Source organism: Pristiophorus japonicus, chromosome 6 (assembly GCF_044704955.1).
Source record: "Pristiophorus japonicus isolate sPriJap1 chromosome 6, sPriJap1.hap1, whole genome shotgun sequence".
In the NCBI taxonomy this organism is placed as follows: domain Eukaryota; kingdom Metazoa; phylum Chordata; class Chondrichthyes; family Pristiophoridae; genus Pristiophorus; species Pristiophorus japonicus.
In genome coordinates this window covers 244,033,438-244,059,908 of record NC_091982.1, presented here as the reverse complement: position 1 = coordinate 244,059,908, position 26,471 = coordinate 244,033,438, and the positions used below count along the sequence as shown (strand labels likewise).

At 47.5% G+C, this 26,471-nt stretch overlaps 1 protein-coding gene across 2 annotated transcripts in view; it reads left to right on the top strand.

Annotated features, from left to right (window-relative positions):
- The window catches only part of LOC139266017 (phospholipase D1-like), a 291,725-nt gene that overhangs the window by 78,768 nt on the left and 186,486 nt on the right, over positions 1–26,471 (top strand). The gene's annotated exons all lie outside the window — the stretch shown is intronic.

The window sequence follows — 26,471 nt, the reverse complement described above, 5'->3', positions numbered from 1 at the left end:
TCCATTCAGCCCTTCGAGCCTGCACCACCATTCAATAAGATCATGGCTGATCATTCACCTCAGTACCCCTTTTCTGATTTCTCTCCATACTCCCTGATCCCTTTAGCCGTAAGGGCCATATCTAACTCCCTCTTGAATATATCCAATGAACTGGCATCAACAACTCTCTGCGGTAGGGAATTCCACAGGTTAACAACTCTCTGAGTGAAGAAGTTTCTCCTCATCTGGCTTGCCCCTTATCCTCAGACTGTGTCCCCTGGTTCTGGACTTCCCCAAAATCGGGAACATTCTTCCTGCCCCGTCCCATCAGAATTTTATATGTTTCTATGAGATCCCCTCTCATCCTTCTAAACTCCAGTGAATACAGGCTCAGTCGATCCAGTCTCTCCTCATATGTCAGTCCATCCCGGGAATCAGTCTGGTGAACCGTCGCTGCACTCCCTTAATAACAAGAATGTCCTTCCTCAGATTAGGAGAACAAAACTGAACACAATATTCCAGGTGAGGCTTCACCAAGGCTCTGTACAACTGCAGTAAGACCTCCCTGCTCTTATATTCAAATCCCTTAGCTATGAACGCCAACATACTATTTGTCTTCTTCACCGCCTGCTGTACCTGCATGCCAACTTTCAATGACTGATGTACCATGACACCCACGTCTCGTTGCACATCCCCTTTTCCTAATCTGCCGCCATTCAGATAATATTCTGCCTTTGTGTTTTTGCCCCCAAAGTGGATAACCTCACATTTATCCACATCATACGGCATCTGCCATGCATTTACCCACTCACCTAACCTGTCCACGTAACTCGGCAGCCTCTTAGCATCCTCCTCACAGCTCACACCACCACCCAGCTTAGTGTCATCTGCAAACTTGGAGGTATTACACTCAATTCCTTCAACTAAATCAGTAATGTATATTGTAAATAGCTGGGGTCCCAGCACTGAGCCCTGCGGCACTCCACTAGTCACTGCCTGCCATTCTGAAAAGGACCTGTTTATCCCAACTCTCTGCTTCATTTCTGCCAACCAGTTCTCTATCCACTTCAGTACATTACCCCCAATACCATGTGCTTTAATTTTGTACACCAATTTGCAAAGCCTTTTGAAAGTCCAAATACACCACATCCACTGGTTCTCCCTTGTCCACTCTACGAGTTTCATCCTCAAATAATTCTAGAAGATTTGTCAAGCATGATTTCCATTTCATAAATCCATGCTGACTTGGACCGATCCTGTCACTGCTTTCCAAATGCGCTGCTATTTCATCTTTAATAATTGATTCCAGCACTTTCCCCACTACTGATGTCAGGCTAACCGATCCATAAATATCCGTTTTCTCTCTCCCTTCTTTTATAAAAAGTGGTGTTACATTAGCACCCTCCAGTCCCTAGGAACTGATCCAGAGTTTAGACTGTTGGAAAATGATCACCAATGCATCCACTATTTCTAGGGCCACTTCCTTACGTACTCTGGAATGCAGACTATCAGACCCTGGGGATTTATCGGCCTTCAATCCCACCAATTTCCCTAACACAATTTCCCGCCTAATAAGGATTTCCTTCAATTCCTTCTTCTCACTCGGCCCTCGGTCCCCTAGTATTTCCGGAAGGTTATTTGTGTCTTCCTTCGTGAAGACAAACCAAAGTATTTGTTCAACTGGTCTGCCATTTCTTTGTTCCCCATTATAAATTCACCTGAGTCTGACTGCAAGGGACCTACGTTTGTCTTCACTAATCTTTTTCTCTTCACATATCTATAGAAGCTTTTGCAGTCAGTTTTTATGTTTCCAGCAAGCTTCCTCTCATATTCTATTTTCCCCTCCTAATTAAACCGTTTGTCCTCCTCTGCTGAATTCTAAATTTCTCCCAATCCTCAGGTTTGCTGCATTTTCTGCCCAATTTATATGTCTCTTCCTTGGATTTAACAATATCCTTAATTTCTTGTGAGCCATGGTTGAGCCACCTTCTCCGTTTTATTTTTACTCCAGACAGGGAAGTACAATTGTTGAAGTTCATCCATGTGATCTTTAAATGTCTGACATTGCCTATCCGCCGTCAACCGTTTAAGTATCATTCGCCAGTCTATCCTAGCCAATTCACGTCTCATACCATCAAATTTACCTTTCCTTAAGTTCAGGACCCTAGTCTCTGAATTAAGTGTGTCACTCTCCACCTTAATAAAGAATTCTACCATATTATGGTCACTCTTCCCCAAGGGGCCTCGCACAACAAGATTGCTAATTAGTCCTTTCTCATTACACATCACCCAGTCTAGGATGGCCAGCCCTCTAGTTGGTTCCTCAACATATTGGTCGAGAAAACCATCCCTAATACACTCCAGGAAATCCTCTTCCACCGTATTGCTACCAGTTTGGTTGCCCAATTTACATATAGATTAAAGTCGCCCATGATAACTGCTGTACCTTTATTGCACGCATCCCTAATTTCTTGTTTGATGCTGTCCCCAACCTCACTACGACTGTTTGGTGGTCTGTACACAACTCTCACAAGCGTTTTCTGCCCTTTGGTATTCCGCAGCTCCACCCATACAGATTCCGCATCATCCAAGCTAATGTCCTTCCTTACTATTGCGTTAATTTCCTCTTTAACCAGCAACGCTACCGCACCTCATTTTCCTTTCTGTCTATCCTTCCTGAATGTTGAATACCCCTGGATGTTGAGTTCCCAGCCTTGGTCACCCATGGAGCCATGTCTCCATGATGCCAATTATTCATTAATTGCTGCCTGTACAGTTAATTCGTCCACCTTATTATGAATACTCCTTGCATTGAGGCACAGAACTTTCAGGCTTGTCTTTTTAATACACTTTGCCCCTTTAGAATTTTGCCTTGGGTTTCTCTGTCCTCCACTTTTACTTTTCTCTTTCTATCTTTTGCTTCTGCTCCCATTCTACTTCCCTCTGTCTCCCTGCACAGGTTCCCATCCCCCTGCCATATTAGTTTAACCCCTCCCCAACAGCACTAGCAAACACTCCCCCTCGGACATTGGTTCCAATCCTGCCCAGGTGCAGACTCTCTACACTGTCCCATCAAAACCCCCAGAGCAGGTACAACATGGGTTAGATACAGAGTAAAGCTCCTTCTACACTGTTCCATCAAACATTCCCAGGGCAGGTACAGCACGGGTTAGATACAAAGCATAGCTCCCTCTACACCGTCCCATCAAACACTCCCAGGGCAGGTACAGCACAGGTTAGATACATAGTAAAGCTCTCTGTACACTGTCCCATCAAACATTCCCCGGGCAGGTATAGCACGGGTTAGATACAGAGTAAAGCTCCCGCTACACTGTCCCATCACACACTCGCAGGGCAGGTATAGCACAGGTTAGATACAGAGTAAAGCTCCCTCTTCACTGTCCCATCACACACTCCCAGTGCAGGTATAGCATGGGTTAGATACAGAGTAAAGCTCCCTCTTCACTGTCCCATCAAACACTCACAGGGCAGGTACAGCACGGGGTTAGATACAGAGTAAAGCTCCCTCTACACTGTCCCATCACACACTCCCAGTGCAGGTACAGCACGGGTTAGATACAGATTAAAGCTTCTTTGGAGTGCTTAAGGAGAAATGAAGGCATTCATTTTTTTTATCGGATTAACCATTGGTGTGGTAATGTTTGCCAATAATAGTTTGGAAGCTTTACCGAGTGCTTGAGAAAGCCGTGATCCATTGAGCTGGGACGTTTCCTGCTTCTTGTTCCAAGTCTCATTGTTCTCTTTGGTCTAATATCCTCGCTGAACCAGGACAGGTGATTGAACACAGAATGGGTTCAGTGAGTGCACTTACTCAGGGAGCCACGGGCTAACTGAGCAATGACACGTGCTGAGAAGGGTAACCATGTACCGCAACACACACAGGAGGGAGGCGGTTACATTGATGGTTTGACTTTTACAAACTTCCCAATCAGACCTTTATATCAGTTAAATGCCGTCCGAAGAAGAGCTGGATAAACATCTGGTCAGGAGCACAATTCAAGTTATTGACAGGACCAGTGATTTACGAGTGTGCGGCAAATTCCATTTCCATTAGCCAAGACTAATTTGAGATTGGTATGTGGGAGGTTGTGTCTGTACAGGGCAAGTTTCACCTTGAGCACTGCCTCCATCTCTGGGTCACTGACCCATGCAAGGGAGAGGGTTGAGACTTGGAGCATTGCACTGAAGAGACACACAGCTTGTCCGCAGGTTCACCAGGGCAGACTGGAGAATACTGAGCACTGCAGCTTTGCAAGGAGGTGACCTTACAGAAGCTAGCGAAGGAGATGGTAATTCTGGGACATTACTTCATGCTAAACCGTGAGAGTGAAAGAAGAAAAAAGAAGCAACTTGCATTTATACAGAGTCTTTCATAACCTCAGGACATCTAAATCTGCCTCACCGCTTTACTATCCAGATAATCTGTTTTAGCTGTTGGTTGAGGGATAAATATTGGCCAGGACATCAGGAATAACTGTGTACACAGGTATTGAGGCATGGGGTACTGGGGTATTTAGGGACTGGTGTATTCAGTGACTGGGGTATTCAGTGACTGGGGTATCCAGGGACTGGGGTTTCCAGGGACTAGGGTTTCCAGGGTCTGGGGCATTCAGGGTCTGGGGCATTCAGGGTCTGGGGCATTCAGGGCCTGGGGCAATCAGAATCTGGGGCATTCAAGGACAGGGGTATTAAGGGATAGGGGTATTCAGGTAGGGGCATATCCATATACTGGGGTATTCAGGGTCTGGAGTATTCGTGGATTGGGGTATTCAGGGAAAGGACTATTCAGGGTCTGGGGTATTCACGGACTGGGGTATTCAGGGACTGGGGTATTCAGGGACTGGGGTATCCAGCGACTGGGTTTTCCAGGGACTGGGGTTTCCAGGGTTTGGGGCATTCAGGGTCTGGGGCATTCAAGGACATGGGTATTAAGGGACAGGGGTATTCAGGTACGGGCATATCCATATGCTGGGGTATTCAGGGTCTGGAGTATTCATGGATTGGGGTATTCAGGGAAAGGAGTATTCAGGGTCTGGGGTATTCACAGACTGGGGTATTCAGGTACAGGGGTATTCAGACACTGAGGTATTCAGGGACTGAGATATTCAGGGACTGGGGTATTCAGGGACTGGGGTATTCAGGATCTAGAGTATTCAGGATCTGGGGTATTGGGGTATTCAGGGTCTCAGGTATTGGGGTATTCAGGGTCTTGGGTATTCTGGGTCTGGGGTATTCAGGGACTGGGGTATTCAGGATTTGGTGTATTCGGGGTCTGGCGTATTCAGACTGGGATATTCAGGGACTGGGGTATTCAGGGTCTGGGATATTCAGGGTTTGGGGTATTCAGGGACTGGGGTATTCAGGGTCTGGGGTACTCAGGGACTGGGGTATTCAGGATCTAGGGTATTCAGGGTCTGGGGTATTCAGGGACTTGGGTTACTGAGGATGGGGTATAAATGCTGGCCATATCAGCGATAACCATGTAGAAACATAGAATCCTAGAAAAATTAAGACACAGAAAGAGGCTTTTCGGCCCATCGTGTCCATGCCGGTGGAAAAAAAGCTACCCTGTCTAATCCCACTTCCAGCACGACAACATAAGAAAATACGAAATAGGAGCAGGAGTAGACCACACTGCCCCTCGAGCCTATTCAAATGATCATGGCTGATCTGCCCTGATCTAGGTCCATAGCCCTGTAGGTCACAGCTCTTTAAGTGCACATCCAAGTATTTTCTAAATGTGATGAGGGTTTCTGCCTCTACCATTCTTTCAGGCAGTGAGTTCCAGATCCCCACCACCCTCTATGTGAATTTTATTTCCCTCATCTCCCCTCTAATCCTTCTACCAACTACTTTAAATCTATGCCCCCTGGTTATTGACCCCTCTGCTAAGGGAAATAGGTCCTTCCTATCCACTCTATCTAGGCCCCTTATAATTTTATACACCTCAATTAAATCTCCCCTCAGCCTATCCAATCTGTCCTCATAGCTAAAACTTTCCAGTCCTGGCAACATCCTCGTAAATCTCCTCTGTACCCTCTCTTGTGCAATCACATCTTTCCTGTAATGTAGTGACCAGAACTGCACACAGTACTCTAGCTGTGGCCGAACTAGTGTTTTATACACTTCTAGCATAACCTCCCTGCTCTTGTATTCTATGCCTCGGCTAATAAAGGAAAGCATTCCGTATGCTGCACAGAAGGGTGGGGAAAAGAGTGGGAGAGCTATAGTGATAGGGGGCTCTATTGTAAGGGGAATAGATAGGAGTTTCTGCGGCTGCAACCGAGACTCCAGGATGGTATGTTGCCTCCCTGGTGCAAGGGTCAAGGATGTCTCGGAGCAGCTGCAGAGCATTCTGGAGAGGGAGGGTGAACAGCCAGTTGTTGTGGTACATGTAGGTACCAACGATATAGGTAAGAAGCGGGAAGAGGTCCGACAAGCTGGATTTAGGGAGCTAGGAGTTAAATTTAAAAAAAGGACCTCCAAGGTAGTAATCTCTGGATTGCTACCAGTGCCACATGCTAATCAGAGTAGAGGGAGCAGGATAGTTAGAATAAATACGTGGCTTGAGCAGTGGTGCAAGAGGGAGGGATTCAAATTCCTGGGACATTGAAACCAGTTCTGGGGGAAGTGGGACCTGTACAAAAGGGACGGTCTGCACTTGGGCAGGACTGGAACTGATGTCCTTGGGGTAACATTTGCTAATGCAGTTCAGGAGTGTTTAAACTAATATGGCAGGGGGATGGGAACCTATGCAGCGAGACAGGGCGAAGTAATATGGAGTCAGAAACAGATGGCAGAAAGGTAAAAAGCAACAGTGGAAGGCCGAGTAAACAAAGGCAAGAAACAAAAAGGGCTACACTACATCATAATTCTAAAAAGACAAAGGGTGTTAAGAAAACAAGCCTGAAGGCTTTGTGTCTTAATGCAAGGAGTATCCGTAATAAGGTGGATGAATTAACTGTGCAAATAGATGTTAACAGATACGATGTGATTGGGATTACAGAGACGTGGCTCCAGGATGATCAGGGCTGGGAACTCAACAGCCAAGGGTATTCAACATTCAGGAAGGATAGAATAAAAGGAAAAGGAGGTGGGGTAGCATTGCTGGTTAAAGAGGAGATTAATGCAAAAGTTAGGAAGAATATTAGCTTGGATGATGTGGAATCTATATGGATAGAGCTGCAGAACACCAAAGGGCAAAAAACGTTAGTGGGAGTTGTGTACAGACCTCCAAACAGTAGTAGTGATGTTGGGGAGGGCATCAAACAGGAAATTATGGGTGTATGCAATATGGGTGCAGCAGTTATAATGGGTGACTTTAATATGCATATAGATTGGGCTAATCAATATGGTGGAGGAGGATTTCCTGGAGTGCATAAGGGATGGTTTTCTAGACCAATATGTCGAGGAACCAACTAGGGGGAAGACCATCTTAGACTGGGTGTTGTGTAATGAAGAGAGGATTCATTAGCAATCTCGTTGCGCGAGGCCCCTTGGGAAAGAGTGATCATAATATGGTGGAATTCTACATTAGGATGGAGAATAAAACAGTTAATTCAGAGACCATGGTCCAGAACTTAAAGAAGGGTAACTTTGAAGGTATGAGGCGTGAATTGGCTCGGATAGATTGGCGAATGATACTGAAGGGGTTGACAGTGGATGGGCAATGGCAGACATTTAGAGACCGCATGGATGAACTACAACAATTGTACATCCCTGTCTGGCGTAAAAATAAAAAAGGGAAGGTAGCTCAACCGTGGCTATCAAGGGAAACCAGGGATAGTATTAAAGCCAAGGAAGTGGCATACAAATTGGCTAGAAATAGCAGCGAAGCCGGGGACTGGGAGAAATTTAGAACTCAGCAGAGGAGGACAAAGGGTTTGATTAGGGCAGGGAAAATAGAGTACGAGAGGAAGCTTGCAGGGAACATTATAACGGACTGCAAAAGCTTCTATAGATATGTAAAGAGAAAAAGGTTAGTAAAGACAAACATAGGTCCCCTGCAGTCAGAATCAGGGGAAGTCATAATGGGAAACAAAGAAATGGCAGACCAATTAAACAAGTACTTTGGTTCGGTATTCACTAAGGAGGACACAAACAACCTTTCGGATATAAAAGGGGTCAGAGGGTCCAGTAAGAAGGAGGAACTGAGGGAAATCCTTATTAGTCGGGAAATTGTGTTGGGGAAATTGATGGGGTTGAAGGCCGATAAATCCCCAGGGCCTGATGGTCTGCATCCCAGAGTACTTAAGGAGGTGGCCTTGAAAATAGCGGATGTATTGACAGTCATTTTCCAACATTCCATAGACTCTGGATCAGTTCCTATGGAGTGGAGGGTAGCCAATGTAACCCCACTTTTTAAAAAAGGAGGGAGAGAGAAAACAGGGAATTATAGACCGGTCAGCCTGACATCGGTAGTGAGTAAAATGATGGAATCAATTATTAAGGATGTCATAGCAGCGCATTTGGAAAGAGGTGACATGATAGGTCCAAGTCAGCATGGATTTGTGAAAGGGAAATCATGCTTGACAAATCTTCTGGAATTTTTTGAGGATGTTTCCAGTAGAGTGGACAAGGGGGAACCAGTTGATGAGGTGTATTTGGACTTTCAGAAGGCTTTTGACAAGGTCCCACACAAGAGATTAATGTGCAAAGTTAAAGCACATGGGATTGGGGGTAGTGTGCTGACATGGATTGAGAACCGGTTGTCAGACAGGAAGCAAAGAGTAGGAGTAAATGGCAGGCAGTGACTAGTGGGGTACCGCAAGGTTCTGTGCTGGGGCCCCAGCTGTTTACATTGTACATTAATGATTTAGATGAGGGGATTAAATGTAGTATCTCCAAATTTGCGGATGACACTAAGTTGGGTGGCAGTGTGAGCTGCGAGGAGGATGCTATGAGGCTGCAGAGTGAGTTGGATAGGTTAGGTGAGTGGGCAAAAGCATGGCAGATGAAGTATAATGTGGATAAATGTGAGGTTATCCACTTTGGTGATAAAAACAGAGAGACAGACTATTATCTGAATGGTGACAGATTAGGAAAAGGGGAGGTGCAAGGAGACCTGGGTGTCATGGTACATCAGTCATTGAAGGTTGGCATGCAGGTACAGCAGGCAGTTAAGAAAGCAAATGGCATGTTGACCTTCATAGCGAGGGGATTTGAGTACAGGGGCAGGGAGGTGTTACTACAGTTGTACAGGGCCTTGGTGAGGCCACACCTGGAGTATTGTGTACAGCTTTGTTCTCCTAACTTGAGGAAGGACATTCTTGCTATTGAGGGAGTGCAGCGAAGGTTCACCAGACTGATTTCCGGGATGGCGGGACTGACATATCAAGAAAGACTGGATCAACTGGGCTTGTATTCACTGGAGTTCAGAAGAATGAGAGGGGATCTCATCGAAACGTTTAAAATTCTGATGGGTTTAGACAGGTTAGATGCAGGAAGAATGTTCCCAATGTTGGGGAAGTCCAGAACCAGGGGTCACAGTCTAAGGATAAGGGGTAAGCCATTTAGGACCGAGATGAGGAGAAACTTCTTCACCCAGAGAGTGGTGAACCTGTGGAATTCTCTACCACAGAAAGTTGTTGAGGCCAATTCACTAAATATATTCAAAAAGGAGTTAGATGTAGTCCTTACTACTTGGGGGATCAAGGGGTATGGCGAGAAAGCAGGAATGGGGTACTGAAGTTGCATATTCAGTCATGAACTCATTGAATGGCGGTGCAGGCTTGAAGGGCCGAATGGCCTACTCCTGCACCTATTTTCTATGTTTCTATCTATGTTTAACTACCTTATCGACCTGTGCTGCTAGCTTTAACGATCTGTGGACATACACTCCATGGTCCCTCTGTTCCTCCACACCTCTCAGTATCCTCCCATTTATTGTGTATTCCCTTGCCTTGTTGCCCCTCCCCAAATGCATTACCTCACTCTTCTCTGAATTGAATTCCATTTGCCACTTTTCTGCCCAACTGACCAGTTCATCGATATCTTCCTGCAGTCTAAAGCTTTCCTCCTCACTGTCAATCACACGGCCAATTTTTGTATCATCTGCAAATTTCTTTATCATGCCCCCTACTTTTAAGTCAAAATCGTTAATATATACAACAAAAAGCAACTGAGCCCTGTGGAATCCCAGTGGAAACAGTCTTCCAGTCATAAAAACACCAGTCAACCATTACCCTTTGCTGCCTGCCACTGAGCCAATTTTGGATCCAATTTGTCACTCTCCCTTGGATCCCATGGACTTTTACTTTTTTGATTAGCCTGCCATGTACGATCTTGTCAAAAGCTTTCTAAAATGCATGCAGACTACATCTTACGCACTGCCCTCATCGACCCTCCTTGTTACCTCCTCAAAAATTTCAATCAAGTTAGTCAGAGATGACCATTCCTTAACAAATCCATACTGACTGCCCTTGATTAATCTGTGTCTTTCTAAATGAACATAAGAACATAAGAATTAGGAACAGGAGTAGGCCATCTAGCCCCTCGAGCCTGCTCTGCCATTCAAAAAGATCATGGCTGATCTGGCCGTGGACTCAGCTCCACTTACCTGTCAATGAAGGTTTATACTGTCCCTCAGAACTGATTCCAATAATTTGCCCACCATCGAGGTTAAACTAACTGGCCTGTAATTACTTGGTCTACTCCTTCCTCCCTTTTTAAACAATGGTACAACGTTCGCAGTTTTCAAATCCTCAGGCACCACTCCTGTGGCCAGGGATGATTGGAAAATGATGGTCAGAGCCTCTGCAATTTCCTCCCTTGCTTCTTTTAATAGCCTCGGCATATTTCATCCTGTCCTGGCGATTTATCTACTTTCAAAGATGCTAAACCCCTTAATACTTCCTCTCTTACTATGTTTATCCCATCCAATATTTCACTCTCTTCCTCCTTAATTTCAACATCGGCATCGATCCTCTCTCTTGTGAAGTCAGCTGCAAAGTATTCATTATGTACCTTGCCCTATCCTCCGCCTCCACACATAGATCACCATTTTGGTCCCTATAATAGGCCCTAATCTTTCCTTCATTATACTTTTGCTCTTTAAGTAATTGTAGAACATCTTTGGGTTTTCTTTGATTCTACTTGCCAGTATTTTTTCATCCCCTCTCTTTGCTTTCCTAATTTCCTTTTTAATTTTACTCCTACACTTTCTATACTCTTCTTGGCTTTCTGTAATATTGAGCTCTTGATGTCTGACATAAGCTTTCCTTTGTTGTCTTATCTTACCCTGTCATCCAGGCAGCTCTAAATTTGGCAGTTCTACCCTTTTTCTTTGTGGGAACATGTTTACCCAGAATCCCTTGAATTTCCCTCTTGAATACCTCCCACTTCTCTGGCACTAAATTACCTTCAAGTAGCTGTTTCCAGTCCACTTTTGCTCAATCACTTCTCAACCTTGTAAAATTGGGCTTCGCCTTTAGTCCTGTTTTATCTTTGTCCTTATCCATGACTATGCTAAAACTAACTGAATTATGATCACCACCACAAAAATGCGCTCCCACCAATATTCCTTATATCTGTCCAGCTTCATTCCCTAACACTAAATCCAGAACTACCCCCGCCTCATGTTGGGCTTGTTAAGTACTGGCCAAAAAAGTCCTCCTGAATGCAATTTAGGAATTCTGTGCCCTGATTGTATCCCAGTTAATATTCGGGTAATTGAAATCCCCCACTATTACTGCCCTATTGGTTTTGCACTTGTCAGAAATTTGACTACAAATTTGCTCTTCTATCTCTCTCAAACTGTTTGCGGGTCTGTAGTGCACTCCCAGCAGTGTGATCACCCCTTTTCTGTTCTTTAGTTCAAAACATACAGATTCATTTGATGATCTTTCTAACAGACAACCCCTTCTCACAGCTGTAATTGTTTCTTTATTGCCACCCCCCCTCCTAATTTTAGACACCTCAATACCCTTTACCCCTATTCTCTGCTTTTTGTCTCCAAGCCAGCTAGCTACCCATTCTGCTACTTGGCCCCTGACTCCGCATTATGTTCATCAGTCTATTATGAAGTACCTTATCGAAGGCCTTTTGAAAATCTAGATAAATTACATTTACTGCATTACCATTTTCGACTCTCTGTTACCTCTTCAAAAAGTTCAATGAGATTTGTCGAGAAATCCATGCTGTTTATTCAGTATTATATTTTTGGTTTCTAGATGTTCTGCTATTCTCTCCTTTGGTAGTGATTCCATTTTTTCCCCTACCACTGATGTTAATCTGACTGCTCTATAATTCCCTGGGCATTTTCTATCCCCCTTCTTGAATGCAGGTATTACGTTAGCTTTCCACCAGTCCTCTGGTACTACACCTTTATCGAACAAATTATTAAATAGGTGTAGAAATGTCTCTGCAATCTCTTCCCTAGATTCCTTTAAAATGTGCGAATGCAATCCATCCAGACCAGGGGTTTTATCCTCTTTGAGTTTGATTAGTTTATTTAATATATATATATCCTCTTTTTATTTTAAATGCACTTATCTCATTCCTAATCTCATCATCCAATGTCATATCCATCTGTTCTATCTCCCTGGTAAATACTGAAGCAAAATAATTATTAATATTTCTGTCATCTCTCAATCATTACCTGTGATATTAATTATCCTGTTTATCCCTTAATGTCCCTATTCCCATCCCAACCTTTCTTTTTTAATTGTAAATATTTTACTATTTTGTTTTATGTCCCTTGATAATTTAATTTCATAGTTCCTCTTTGCCTTCCTAATTGTTTTTTTTTACTTCTCTCCTAATCTGTTCATGTTCTCCCTTATCATGCATTCCCTTCTGAGCATATACTTAACATATACCTATTTCCTTACCCTTAATTGTTCCCTTATGGTTTTATTCTTCCATGGAGTTTCATTCGTGCTTAATTTGTTCTTTCCTTTTAACAGAATATATTGTTCCTGCACTCTGTTGAACACCATTTTAAATGTTTCCCATTGCTATTCTACATTGTTTTTTGGCCAATATCGTTGCCCATTTTATTTTCGCAAGTTCTATTCTCAGCCCCTCAAAATCAGCTTTTCTCCAACCTATTACCCTGGTTTTCTTCATACTTACATCCTTCTCAATTATCATCTTAAAGCGGATTAAATTATGGTCACTATTGCCGAGATGTTCCCCTAATTTTACTTCTCTTATTTGCTCGAGTTCATTCCCCATTTGTTGGGCTTTTGACATATTGGGTTAGAAAGGAGTCCTGTACACATTGTAGGAACTCCATTCCCTTATCCCCTTTACCTACCTCTTCTGTCCAATTAATATCAAGGTAGTTGAAATCCCCCATGATTATTATTCTATGTTTTTTTTACTCATTTCCCTAATTTGTCTCCATATTTCTTCCTTCACTTCCCTTTCACTATTAGGTGGTCTGTAGACTATGCCTATTAGTGTGATTGATCCTTTATTCACTTTTATCTCTATCCATGTGGATTCTATTTTTGTCTTGCTGATAGCTGCTTCACTTTTTTCTACTGCCATTATGTTATTCCTAATAAGTGTAGCTACTCCACCTCCAGAGAAAATTGAGAATGTGGAACTCGTTACCACAGGGAGTGGTTGAAGCGAATAGTCCGAATAGTATAGATGCATTTAAGGGGAGGCTAGACAAACATATGAGGGAGGAGGGAATAGAGGGTTATGCTGATATATTAAGATGAGGAAAGATGGGAGGAGGCTCGAGTGGACTGGTTGGGATGAATGGGCAGTTTCTGTGCCGTATATCCTATGTAATCCTATGTGCCGTCCTATTATTCCATCTCTATCTTTTCTAAATATGTTATACCTGCAATGTTTAATTCCCAATCCTGATTTTTCTATAGCCTGGTCTCCGTAATCCCTACTATGTCTGATTCTTCACAACGCAGGATTGCCTCCAGCACCCCTGCTTTATTACGGACACTGTGCATTGGTGTACAGACAGTTTAACTCATTTTTAATGGGATTTCCTCTCACTTTATGTTTAACCTGCTCCTGTTTTATAATTCTATTTATTCCCTTGCCATCAATGTCCTTCCTTACTTTATTCTTCCCTAGGCTCCCTTTTCCTGTTTTGTTTATATTTAGTCTGGTTACGTTTCTTGTAGATCCCTCCCCCATCTTGCTAGTTTAAAGCCTTTGCCTCCTCCCTATTCACCCTTTCCGCTACGCCACAGGTCCCATCCTCGTTCAGGTGGAGCCCGTCCCATTGGTACAGGTCCTTCTTGTCCCAGAACTGGTGCCAGTGTCTCACAAAAAGGAACCCACATCAGAGTAGGCGCAGTGATGGGAACAGGAGCAGAAACAGGAGCAGAACCAGGAGCAGGAACAGTAGTAGGACCAGGAGCAGGACCAGGAGCAAGAACAGGAGCAGGAGCAGGACCAGGAGCAGGACCAGGAACAAGAACAGGAGCAGGAACAGGAGCAGGACCAGGAACAAGAACAGGAACAGGAACAGGAGCAGGACCAGTAGCAGGACCAGGAGCAGGACCAGGAGCAGGACAAGGAGCGGGAACAGGAGTTGGACCAGGAGAGGGAACAGGAGCAGGACCAGGAGCAGGACCAGGAGCAGGACCAGGAGCAGGAGCAGGACCAGGCGCAGGACCAGGAGCGGGAGCAGGAGCAGGACCAGGAGCAGGAACAGGAGCAGGACCAGGAGCAGGACCAGGAACAGGAGCAGGAGCAGGACCAGGAGCAGGACCAGGAGCAGGCACGGGAGCAGGAATAGGAAAGCAAGAAAGAAAGACTTGGATTTATTTCGCGCCTTTTACGAGCACCGGACATCTCAAAGCGCTTTACAGCCAATGAAGTACTTTTGGAGTGTAGTCACTGTTGTAATGTGGGAAACGCGATAGCCAACTTACGTACAGCAAGCTCCCACAAACAGCAATGTGATAATGACAAGATAATCTGTTTTTATTATGTTGATTGAGAGATAAATATTGGCCAAGACACCGGGAATAACTCCCGCTGCTCTTCTTCAAAATAGTGCCATGGGAACTTTTATCACCTGAGAGAGCAAATGGGGCCTCGGTTTAACGTCTCATCCAAAAGACGGCATCTCCAACACTGCACCACTCCCTTAGCACTGCACTGGTGTGTCAGCCTGGATTTATGTGCTCAAGTCCCTGGACTGGAATTTGAACCCAGGACCTTCTGACTCAGCGGCGAGAGTGCTGCCCACTGAGCCACGGCTGACAATGTGGAGCAGGAGTGGGAGCAGGAGTGGGAATGGGAACAGGAGTGGGAGCAGGAGCAGGAGAAGGAGCAGGGGCAGGTGCAGGAGCGGGAACAGGAGCAGGAACAGGAGCAGGATCAGGGACGGGTCACGGTTAGGGGTGGGGCATTCTGAGCACTGTTTGCTGCTGTTGTTATCGATCAGAATGTCAGTCAGTCGCTCTGAATCAGGGCGCTTTTTGAAAGCAGCAGCTGCGACTCAGTGCAATGATTTAAAAGTTGAAGTATCGGGATCGGGAACTCCAGAGTGCGGCAAGGTGAAGTGCTTTGTGTCAGTTCCTGCCATTGTACGCTGGGTAATTTGGGGCAATGTTGTACTTGGGCACTAAGTCGACGCTTGTCTATTCTGAGTACTGAAGAAGTGAGACAGAAAGGTCACTCGGAATGGGGAGGGTTACAGGGTGCAGGAACGCAGTCTCATTCTGAAGGGAGATTAACCCTTCGCAGGACGCAGGCACAGAATCTCTCCCAGCAATGTGAGTGAAATTATTTGGCATATTCAAGTCCAAGGAGGTGAATGAAGAAATATTTGCCTTCCTAAAGCTTCTTTCATAACCTCAGGGCACCCCAAAGTGCTTCACAGCCAATGAAGTAGGCCACAACTGGAGAGTACTGTGTGCAGTTCTGGTCACCACATTGCAGGTACGATGTGATAGGCTGGGTTTGTTTTCTTTGGAACAGAGGAAGCTGAGGGGAGATTTAATTGAAGTGTATAAAATTATGAGGGGCCGAGATAGAGTGGATAGGAAGGACCTATTTCCCTTAACAAAGTGGTCAACAACCGGGAGGCATAGATTTAAAGTAACTGGTAGGGGGTTTAGAGGGGTTTTGAGGGGAAATTTCTTCACCCAGAAGGTGGTGGGGGTCTGGAACTCACTGCCTGAAAGGGTGGTAGAGGCAGAAACCCTCACCACATTTAAAAAATACTTGGATGTGTACTTGAAGTGCCGTAACCTACAGGGCTACGCACCTAGAGCCGGAAAGTGGGATTAGGCTGGATAGCTTATATTTCTAAATTCTTTGTCGGCCGGCACAGACATGAAGGGCTGAAATGGCCATTTTTATGCTGTAAATTTCTATGATTCTGTGAAGTACTTTTGGCGTGTAGTCACTGTTGTAATGTAGGAAACGTGGCAGCCAATTTGCGCTCAGTATGCTCCCATACATGAGATAATCTCCTGATGGGTGAACCTGTAGTTTTTCTTGTTGTTGTTCCTGCAAAGCCCGCCAAGATACGATGGCTGTTCCACCGTATGAGTCGTCCACTGATACCTCGCTCAACGGGCCAACCCGCACATGTGATTCTAGAGACTGGGTGTGAATGTGAGCCGGCTATTCCACCATGGAGTGTGATTACAGACAAACCTAATGCTGGCCTCATCTCATATCTACACACATACACTCACACACATTCACACTCACACACACACACTCACACTCACACACACACACACACACACATACACACTCACACACACGCACGCACTCACACACACACACACACACACACATGCACTCACACACACACACACACACACACACACACACACACACACGCACTCACACACACACTCACACACACACACACATACGCACTCACACACACACACACACACTCACAGACACACACACACACTCACACACACACACTCACACACACACACACGCACTCACACACACACACACACACACATACACACTCACACACGCACTCACACGCACACATACACACTCACACACACGCACACACACACGCACTCACACGCACACACACACACCCACACACGCACTCACACGCACACACACGCGCACACACACGCGCACACACACACACGCACACTCACGCACACACGCGCGCACACACACACGCACTCACACACACACATGCACTCGCACACACACGCGCACTCACGCACACACGCGCACACACACACATATACACTCACACACACACACACGCACTCACACACACACACGCACACACGCGCACACACACACATATACACACTCACACACGCACACACGCGCACACACACACACACGCGCACTCACGCACACACGCGCACACACACACATACACACTCACACATGCACACACGCGCACACACACACATACACACACACGTGCACTCACACGCACACACGTGCACACACACACATACACACACGCGCACTCACGCACACACGTGCGCACACACACACTCACTCACTCACACACACACACTCACACACACACACGCGCACTCACACGCACACACGCGCACACACACACACACACTCACTCACACACACTCACACACATTCACACACACACACTCACTCACACACACACACACACACACACACACATACACACACGCGCACTCACGCACACACGTGCGCACACACACACTCACTCACTCACACACACACACTCACACACACACACGCGCACTCACACGCACACACGCGCACACACACACACACACTCACTCACACACACTCACACACATTCACACACACACACTCACTCACACACACACACACACACTCACACACACACACGCGCACTCACACGCACACACGCGCACACACACACACACACACTCACTCACACACACTCACACACACACATTCACACACACACACACACACACACTCACACTCTCACTCACACACACTCACACACACACACATTCACACACACTCAAAGACACACGCACACACACACACACGCACACACACTCACACACACACACACGCACACACACTCACACACTCATACTCACACACACACTCACACTCACACACACACACGCACTCACACACACACACGCACTCACACACACTCACACCCACACATTCAAACACAATCACACACAATCACTCACACACACACACACACACACACTCACACAAACATACGTGCATGCCTCACACACACTCATACACACATGTGCATGCGCACACATCCATACACATGCATACACAAACTCAGCTTTTAATTTGTCCCTCCTGAATCTTGGACTACAGTTGAGTGGCGGCAAAGTAAATTCTCCAAGGGTTAAGTGTTTGCACAGTGACCTTACCCCGCTCCAAAGGTTGAGCAAGGAACGACAAGCTCTTCTATGGAACTCCTCCTGCCGATAGTTTTAATGAGACATGAGGAAAGTTGAGTCCCAAAATCAGGAAATATTCGAGAGCAGGAGTTTTAACAACAACAACAACTTGTATTTATATAGTAGCTTTAAAGTAGAAAAACATCTCAAGGCGCTCCACAGAAGTGTTTTAAGATAAAACAAATAAATTTGACACCGAGCCACATAAGAAGAAATTACGGCAGATGACCAAAAGCTTGGTCAAAAAAGGTAGGTTTTATGGAGCGTCTTCAAGGAGGAAAGAGAGGTGGAGAGGCGGAGAGGTTTAGGCAGGGAGTTTCAGAGCTTGGGGCCCAGGCAGCTGAAGGCACAGCCGCCAATGGTTGAACGATTATTATCAGGGATGTTCAGGAGGGCAGAATTAGAGGAGCGCTGACATCTCAGGGGGTTGTGGGGCTGGAGGGATTACAGAGATAGGGAGGGGCGAGGCCATGGAGGGATTTGTAAACAAGAATGAGAATTTTGAAATCGAAGTGTTGTTTAACCGGGAGCCAATGTAGGTCGGCGAGCCCAGGGGTGATGGGTGAACGAGACTTGATGTGAGTTAGGACATGGGCTGCCGAGTTTTGGATCTGTAAAGTCCTTACTCTATAGTTTGAAACCACACGAGGCACATTCTGGGGACAAGGTCACTCTGTGACCTTAACTCTTTATTCACAGAACTCCAAAGACGATGACCCTGCGTAGGACCTCCCTTTTTATACCTGTGTGATCAGGTAAGGAGTGTCTCCCACAAGTTCACCCCTTGTGGTCAAGGTGTGCATCTAGGTTGAGTGTATACAGTAATACAGTGGTGTTACATTGTGGTTACATACATGACATCACCTCTCCCCCCCCCCCCCCCCCCACCCAAAGTCTTATTGGGACCATAGGTTTAGTCTTTCAGGTGGTCTACGCTCCCTCGTGGAACGCCGCAGTTGGGGCTCTGGTTGTTGGACACTGACGTGAGTGTCTGTCACCTGTGGTGATTCCGGCCTGTCCGGGTTGACCGCAGGGACTGTGCATTCTTCTGATTGCTCTTGTTGCTCGTTCACTGGCGGTGTTGTGAGTTCCATCTCATGGTCTTCTTCAGGTTCCTCCGTGTCGATGCTGAACCTTTTTTTTTTACTTGGTACAGATGCTTATGGCATATCTGACCATTGTTGAGTTTTAGTACGATGACCCTATTCCCCTCTTTGTCAATTACAGTGCCCTCAAGCCATTTGGGCCCCATGGCGTGATTGAGGACAAATACAGGATCATTTATTTCTATACATCTCCCCCTCTAATTACGGTCATGGTACTCGTTTTGTGACTTGCGCTTGCCCTCAACTATGTCGGTCAGGACTGGGTGAATGAGGGACAGCTGAGTTTTGAGAGTCCGTTTCATAAGTAGCTCTGCCGTCGGGACCCCTGTGAACGAGTGCAGTTGGGACCTATAGGCCAGCAGGTGTTGCGATAAGCGGCATTGAAGGGAGGGTCCTTGAATCCTGAGCATACCTTGCTTAATGATTTGGACCGCACGTTCCGCCTGGCCATTGGAGGCCAGCTTGAAAGGCGTAGTCCTGACGTGGTTGATGCCATTGCCCGACATAAACTCTCGGAATTCGGAGCTTGTGAAACATGGGCCATTATCACTAACCAGGATGTCCGGCAAGCCATGGGTTGCAAAGATCGCACTAGGCTTTCCACGGTGGTGGATGACATGCATAAATTCAGAATGATGCATTCGATCCATTTCGAGCACGCATCTACCACAATAAGGAACATCTTTCCCATGAACGCGCCCGCGTAGTCAACATGAATGTGTGACCATGGCCTGGTGGGCCAGGGCCACGGGCTGAGCGGGGCCGCCCTGGGTGCATTAACCAGCTGGGCACACATCGTGCACCTGCGAACACAGTATTCCAGGTCTGAGTCAATTCCAGGCCACCAAACGTGTGACCGGGCAATGGCCTTCATCAGCACAATGCCTGGGTGCTCGCTGTGGAGTTCCCTGATGAATGCTTCCCTGCCCTTCTGAGGCATAAATACCCAGCTGCCTCATAGTAGGCAGTCGGCTTGGATGGAGAGCTCATCCATACGTCTGTGGAACGGTCTGACCTCCTCAGGGCATGCTCCGTGTGCGGGCGCCCAATCCCCAGTCAGGACACATTTCTTAATCAGGGATAGGAGGGGATCTCTGTTTGTCCAGATTTTGATCTGGCAGGCTGTGATGGGGGAGCCTGCGCTGTCAAAGGCATTGACAGCTATGACCATCTCAGCGCTTTGCTCCGCTGCCCCATCAGTGGTGGCCAGTGGAAGCCTGCTGAGCGCGTCAGCGCAATTTTCAGTGCCGGGCCGGTGCCGGATGGAGTAGTCATAAGCAGCCAACGTGAGAGCCCATTGCCGTATGCGAGCTGATGCGTTGGCATTGATAGCCTTGCTGTCTAACAACAGGGATGTTAATGGCTTGTGGTCCGTCTCTAATTCAAACTTCCTACCAAAGAGGTACTGATGCATTTTTTTTACACCATAGACACATGCAAGCGCTTCCTTCTCGACCATCCCATATCCCCATTCTGCTTGAGAGAGCGACCTGGAGGCATAAGCCACAGGTTAGAGTTGACCCTCAGCATTGTCCTGCTGCAACACGCACCCAACCTCATAGGACGATGCATCACATGTCAGAACCAATTTTTTACAGGAGTCGTACAGGGCCAACAACTTGTTTGAACAACGTAGGTTTCACGCCCGATCAAAAGCCCGTTCCTGACAGTCCCCCCAAAACCTATCGCAATCCTTACGTAAGAGCATGTGTAGCGGCTCCAACAACGTGCTCAAGTTCGGCAGAAAGTTTCCAAAATAGTTCAACAGTCCCAGGAATAAACGCAACTCTGATGTGTTGCAGGGCCTGGGTGCTCGTTGAATCGCCTCTGTTTTGGATTCGGTGGGCCGAATCCCATCTGCAGCAACCCTCCTGCCCAGAAACTCAACCTCAGGAGCTAAGAACACGCATTTAGACTTCTTGAGTCACAGGCCTACCCGGTCCAGTCGGTGTAGCACCTCTTCCAGATTGTGGTGGTGTTCCTCGGTGTCTCGACCCATGATGAGGATGTCGTCCTGGAATACGATCATTCCAGGAATGGATTTAAGCAGGCTTTCCATGTTTCTTTGAAAAATCGCGGCCGCTGATAGAATGCCAAATGGACACCTGTTATAAACGAACAGTCCCTTGTGCGTGGTAATGGTGGTCAGTAATTTAGATTCGTCAGCCAGTTCCTGGGTCATATAGGCTGAAGTGAGGTCCAACTTGGTGAACAGCTTGCCGCCTACCAGCGTGTCAAAGAGGTCCTCTGCTCTCGGGAGCGGGTATTGATCTTGTAGGGACACCCGATTGAAGGTGGCCTTGTAGTCGCTACAGATCCTGACAGAGCCATTCGCTTTTAGGATGGGAACGATGGGGCTCGCCCAGTCGCTGAATTCAATAGGCGAGATGATGCCCTCTCTCAACAATTTGCTGGTCCAATTTGCTCTCGAGCTTTTCCCGCATCACATACGGCACCGCTCTGGCTTTGTAGTGCACTGGCCTGACGTCTGGGGTGATGTGTATCCATTGTTGGGGACAAAGGGACTATGGCCAGGAATTCCGCGCTGACTGTCCCTTTGACTGCTCTTAAGTACCCTATTAGTGGGTGTCAATGGCCCCATCCCGGGCCGCATTGCCCACTATGATGGCGTGAATATCCGTTCAGCCTGCCATTGTCTCTGTTGAAGTCCTACTCTGTGATCTATTGCTGCCTGGGGAGTGTCGGACTGCCCCTGCCTGCCTGCAGGGCTCTGAGTCGCATTGATGATGTTGACTCCCTGATCCATCGCCGCGTTAGAGGCAGAATTGCGCATGTATATTATTTTTGTCTCTTCCTCCCCTGCCATGAAAGTTTGAGCTATCAACGCCGCCGCTTAAAAGGTCAAATCCTTGGTCTCAATTAATTTGCGGATAATTCCCGCATGACCGATGCCCTCGAAAAAGAAGTCCCTTAGCATCTCCCCCCCTGCAGGCGTCTGTGAACTTACAGAGGCTGGCCAAATGCCGGAGGTCCGCTACGCAGTCCGGTATGCTCTGTCCTTCACGACGTCAGTGGGTGCAGAATCTGTGTCGGGCCATATGTATGCTACTCGCCGGTTTAAGGTGCTCCCCAATCAGTTTGCTCAGTTCTTCAAAGGTTTTGTCCGCCGGCTTTTCGGGTGCTAGTAAGTCCTTCAATAACGCGTAAGTCTTTGGTCCGCAGCTGGTCAAAAGATGAGCCCTTCGCTTGTCGGCCGCTGCATCCCCCAGCCAGTCTTTCGTAATGAAGCTTTGCTGAAGCCTCTCGACAAAATCGTCCTAGTCTTCCCCAACACAGTACTGTTCCTCTGTGCTACCGGTGGCCATTCTCGTGGGTCGTGAATTCCCGTTTCTCGTCGCCAATGTAAAGTCCTTACTCTACAGCATGATACCACACGAGGCACATTCTGGGGACAAGGTCACTCAGTGACCTTAACTCTTTATTCACAGGACTCCAAAGACGATGACCCTGCGTGGGACCTCCCTTTTTATACCTGTGTGATCAGGTAAGGAGTGTCTCCCACAAGTTCACCCCTTGTGGTCAAAGTGTGCATCGAGGTTGAGTGCATACAGTAATACAGTGGTGTTACATTGTGGTTACATACATGACAGGATCTGCTCAAGTTTACGTAGGGTAGAATGTGGGAGGCCAGCCAGGAGTGCATTGGAATAGTCGAGTCTAGAGGTAACAAAGGCATGGATGGTTTCAGCAGCAGATGAGCTGAGGCAGGGGCGGAGATGGGCGTTGTTACGGAGGCGGAAATAGGCAGTTTTAATTATGCCATGGATACGTGGTCATAAGCTCATTTCAGGGTCAAATATGACACCAAGGTTGTGAACAGACTGGTCCAGCCTCAGACAGAGGCTAGGGAGTGCTAGTTTCTGTTATGCTCATAATAAAGGATGAAACTGAGTACTGTGTACAATGAGCAAGTGTGACCTTAGCTCCTTTAATGCGACTCCAGAGTGCAGGTACCTCGTGGGTGGCCTGCTTATACACCGTGCTCCCAAGAGATGCTGGGATCCCTTGGGACTCCAACAGGTAGGCCCTCTGTTGGTAGTGTAATACAGGTTACAAGGGGTTAAATGCATAAACAGTTTCAGTGCTCAGTGATGGCCTCTCGGCCAGATTACTTCCAACGTGCCAACACTACCCATCTCCACCTGAGGCATTTAGATAGGTTTGCTGCCTTGGTGAGTCACGGGCGGGGGGTTTACTCAGCGAGGGACTGAGGCACACAGACGTGGTCCATGCGGAGTTAGCTGCGCTGGTACCAGAGCTGCAGCAGTCAGTGGCAGTGCTCCAGTCCACCGAGGGGAACCTTGCTGGCAGGTGCCTGGGTGACCAGATGCAACTGAGATGCTCGTGGGACTGGGAGTGGTAAACTAGCATGGATTGAGGATTGGTTAATGGACGGGAAACAGAGAGTTAAAAGCAAAAGAAAGACTTGGATTTATATAGCACCTTTCACGACCATCATCATAGGCAGTCCCTCAAAACGAGGATGACTTGCTTCCACACCAAAAAAGGATGAGTTCACAGGTGTTTCAATGACGGACCTAATATTCCAGGTCCTGAACTACATCCTGAAGGGTGGAAGATGCCTGTGCGTGGATTTTTTTAACGTGGGGTGGCCGTTGCACACCAGCCACCACACGGGCTTGTCAGAGCTAGGTCTTGGTCCAGTGGCAAGGGTTAACCAGGACGACTGGAGACCAGCTCTGCTGCACGGACCCAGTGCGCACACATATCGCAGTGCGGGCTGGCCTGTGCTGCCCCTGGGCCCCTGGCCCCGAACTCACGCCTCTTCTGGGCCCCGTTTACGTCCCTGCACAGTCTCTCGCTGCTCCTTCGCCCCGACCTCGCCGCTCCTGCTGTACCTGCCCACGCTCCAATCACCGACCTGGACCTTGATGACATCACTCTTCGTTGCCGTCGCCCTCCTGCACCAGCTCGCGCTGCTCCCTGGAGTAGCCTCCACGCTGCTCCCAGGCGCCGCACCTCCGCTCTTTATATGGCCCCGACCTGTCGCTGGTGTTCTCACGCAGGTCGGGGCCTCCACACTGCTCCCGGGTGCCGCACCTCTGCTCCTTTTATGGCCCCGACAACAATAAGACCAGCGAGCACGATGCATGCACTCTCTCAGCAACTACCACCGGACGCCTCAAAGTGCTTTACAGCCAATGAACCACTATTGGATTGTGGGAAATGAGGCAGCCAACTTGCGCACAGCAAGCTCCCACAAACAGCACTGTGACCAGAAAATCTGTTTTTTGTTGTGCTGATTGAGGGATAGATATTGGCCCAGGACGCCAGGGATAACTCCCCTGCTCTTCTTCGAAACAGTGCCATTTACTTCCACCTGAGAGAGCAGATGAGGCCTCGGTTAAACATCTCATCCAAAAGACGGCTCCTCATACAGTGCAGCACTTCCTCAGAACTGCATTGGGAGTGTTAGCCCGGGTTTTAGTGCTTAAGTCCCTGGAGTGTGACTTGAACCCACAACCTTCTGACTCAGAAGCGAGAGAGCAGCCCACTGAGACGCAGCTGACAGCCACAGGGATAAACGGGTCATTCTCGGGATGGCGGGCTGTTAATCCTGGGGTGCCGCAAGGATCGGTGCTGGGGCCTCAGCTATTCACAATCTATAACGTGGATTATGGAATGTTGGTGCTTTCCAAAAATCCCTTTCCTCCTCCACAGCTCCCAGTTTCCCACCATTAGGAAAATAAAAACATTTTATTTTTCTTGGATCTAGGTTGGCTCACCTCGCCCTGAACTCTGCCTGCTCACTTAATTGGTCCCTCTGTTACCTCCTGCTCCCATCGGCACAACTTGCTGGGCCTCCCAACGTCCGCGTGTTGGTCAATTGTTCGATTTGCAAAAAAAATACCAGAGATTTGACTCACTATGTATTGTAATGTGTTGCCACGGCAACTGTCAGATCAAGTTGCTGCAACTCGAGGCTGGAGCTCCCGTCTCTGCAGTAAGAGGAGATGGTTGCAAAATCTCACAGGGCTTTTATTGGCCAATAAATGCTGCTCTGTTGTTGAAGTAACATTGAATAATAAACTCCGGGCCAAATGTTTCCCTCCCACTCTCGCTCTTTGTTGCTGTTGTTTGCCAAAGCACGTCTTTCCTGATGTGCCGTTCCATGGCTGGCCTTTGCTGGTGGTGGTGAGGAAGAGACAGGGGGCTTTCTCCAGGAAGCACTGTCTGAACAAGCGGCCTCCCCCGACCTCCATTAACACACAACGTCCGGTGATCGTGAGCAGGCTCCATGTACGGCTTTACAGGGAGCACTCCGCCCCGGGTGTCTGTACATCTGAGGCCCGCTAACTGAGAGTCGGGCGAGGATTGAACCAGGGATCCCTTTGCTCCGCGCCATTGTGGCCTCCAGACTCAACCATTCCAACGCTCTCCTGGCCGGCCTCCCACCATCCGCACTTCATAAACTTCAGCTCATCCAGTACTCTGCTGCCCCGTGTCCTAACTCGCACCAAGTCCCGTTCACCCATCACCCGCCCTGTGCTAGCTGACCTACTCCCGGTCTACTAACGCCTTGAATTTTAAATTCTCGGCCTTGTTTTCCAATCCCTCCATGGCCTCACTCCCTCCCTATCTCTGTAACCTTCTCCAGCCCCACATCGCTCTGAGATCTCTGCGCTCCTCCAATTCTGGCCTCTTGCGCATCCCTGATTTTAATCGCTCCACCATTGGCGGCCGTGCCTTCAGCTGCCTGGGCCCCAAGCTCTGGAATTCCCTCCCGAAACCTTTCCGCCTCTCTCTCTTCCTTTAAAACGCTCGGTAAAACCCACTTCTTTAACAAAGCTTTTGATCACCTGACCTAATATTTCTTTATGTGGCTCGGTATCAAATTTTGTCTGACAATCGCTCCTGTGAAATGCCTTGGGATATTTTACTATGTTAAAGGTGCTATGTAAATTAAAGTTGTTGTTGTCTGCACAGTGCTGATTTGCTGAACCAGTGGGCTTGGCAACGGGGGTGGGGGAGTGGGGGAGGGCAGTGAGTGAGGGTG